Here is a 2,516-nt window from a genome sequence, read left to right on the forward strand (position 1 = left end):
AGCAGGAGAGGTGCAGAGGGAGAGAATCCCAAATAGACTCCACCCTGAGCAAGGGCTTGAACCCATGAACCGTGAGGTCATAACCTGAGCCACATACATACCAGAGTCGGACCCTCAAGGCACTGAGCCACCCAGGAGCCCCACAGCGAGACCATGTTTTACCGTTGATTGTGGTGATGTTGCAAAACTGACTATACTAAAAAGCCCTGAATTATAAAATTCCAGGGGGTGAAGCCGTGCGGCATGTGAGTTCCATGTCCACGAAGCGGAGATGTGTGTACACGCGTGTTAACTCACCTTCATCTCATTCTGCCCGGGCGTCTGCCGCCCTCCGTGCCGGACGAGGACCCGGAGGCTGTGTTCCCACGTCCTCGGTAGCCTGGGGGCCGAATGTGCCCCTGCAAGGGGGCCCCCTTCTCTTCTGGGGCTGGGAGGGGTCAGGGCGAGGGGGTCCTCGCAAGAGGCACGATGGACAGTTGATGGACGCGATGTGCGGGACAGTGGTTCTCAGGGAAGGTCGGGGTCCGGGGGCGGGCCGCCACCGCAGCCCCGGGCACTCCCGCCCCTGGCCCCGCCCCGAATCCCTGAATCCACGCCCCTCGTGGGCGAGCGCGCTGTGTGTGTTACATGTGAACCGAGACAGCTCCGGCCTGGCGGGCGGCGACGCTCCCTGAGGCTCTTCTGGGAACCGACGTCAGGGACCGCGGCGGCCTCTTCCGGGGTTCCCTCTCAGGGCTCAGTCTGCCGACTCTGGCCTCTTGGCAGGACTGGCCGGGGCCTGTTTTGGTTGAACGCTGAGCTAGCTCATAATGGTTTGAACATTCGCTTCCTTAGAAGAATACGTGACCCTCCTTCCCAGGGCCTCCCTGGCTCTCCGAGGGCAATTCCACGTCACCCCAGGCGTGGTGACAAAGCTGTGACTCTTGAACGAGAGCGATGAGACAGAGAGCAGAAGGGGTCTCCTCCTCCCCAGTGCCGTTCATCCTGCTGATGCCGCCACAGAGGATGGGTCTGAACCCGAAGACCCTGGATGACAAGTCTATGCCCAATGGGCAGATGGGAAGACTGAGGCCCAGAGATAACCCAGGGTCCAGTCCCTTGGTTGTTTGCCTGGCTGGCGGAGGCCCTGAAGTCACAGGGATTCCCCACTCCAGGTTCGCCCCCGGAAGGCACGGTCTGACTCACATGTTCGGGAGCCCCTCTGAGCCCAAGTCCAGACTCCCAGGGGCTGCTGCTTGGCGAAGGAGGGGCTCGTCTTGGTGTCTGGCGACACCTGGTGGTCTCTGGCCCAAGTTCGCCTTAAGCTACCGGGGCACATGGCTTTATCTCGTAGAGCGGCTCCAGAGAGCGGCACCGACCTGCCTGAAACCACACCGCACTGCGTTCCTTTCTTTAGTGGAAGGTGGCCGAGCTGGGCCTGAGCGCCATGCACCGTGCACCGTGGGGCTGGTGGCACAGCGGCTGCGAAGGGGGGCAGTGGAGGAAAAGAAATGAACAAACAAGAAAAGAGTCAGACAGTGATATAGAGCTGGGACAGAGAGTGACAGGTGACTTCCGAAAATGGAGTGGTCAGGGAGGGCTTCGTGGAGGAGGTAGCATTCAAGCTGATATCTGAATAAGAAGCCTGATGTGGGGAGATCTCACGAGCAGCATCCCGGGGGAGGGGTGGTCTGAGTCCCCAGGGCGGGGTTGAGCTTCTGTGTTCAAAGAACAGAGGAAGCTGCATAGCCGTCACAGACTGAGGAAGAGGAGGTGAGACGTGAGACGGAGACAGCGGGAGCGGGGGTGAGATGAAGGGCCTGGAGGCGGGGGAAGGGATTTGATATTGCTCTACCCCTGGTGGAAGGCTTTGGGAAAAGGTGTTCTAGGCAGGGGGGAGTCATTTGGGGAATTATCCAGCTCGTGGGCCCATGGGGGTGGCTGGGGGCCGGTCAGCTGCCCACTGTCGTGCCGGACGGGGGGCCCAGGACAGTGATGCAGGGGGAGAACAGCATGGGCTCAGACACGTCCTAGAGGCAGGCCGGCTGGATTTGCCGGAGGCCTGGATGTGGGGGAAGGAAGGGACTCACTGGGCACCTGCTGCCTGCATGCAGGCTCTGGCTGGACAGCGGGAAGCCTGCGGCAGGGGGTCCGGGAGGGGGAGCCAGGAGGTGGGGGGGCGGGTCGGTGGCCAGGGAGGGGAAGAGGCGAGGCGGGTGTCCGGGTCTCCGGTGGGGTGGGTGAGGGGTGACCGGGAGGCCCCCCATGGACGTGGGCAAGGAGAAGCGCTTCTGAATTCCTGGCTCGATGTTTTAATGACTTTATTGAGGTATAAATCACATGTCATTCAATCCACTCATTTAAAATGCACAGCTCTGGGGCACCCGAGGGGCTCAGCCGGTTAAGCGTCGGACTTCGGTTCGGGTCATGATCTCACAGGCCCGGAGCCTGCTTCAGATTCCGTCTCCTTCTATTTCTGCCCCTCCTCCACTTGTGCTCTGTCTGCATCTCTCAAAAATGAATAAATGTTAAAAAAA

The sequence above is a fragment of the Suricata suricatta genome, chromosome 17, assembly GCF_006229205.1.
Source record: "Suricata suricatta isolate VVHF042 chromosome 17, meerkat_22Aug2017_6uvM2_HiC, whole genome shotgun sequence".
NCBI lineage: Eukaryota > Metazoa > Chordata > Mammalia > Carnivora > Herpestidae > Suricata > Suricata suricatta.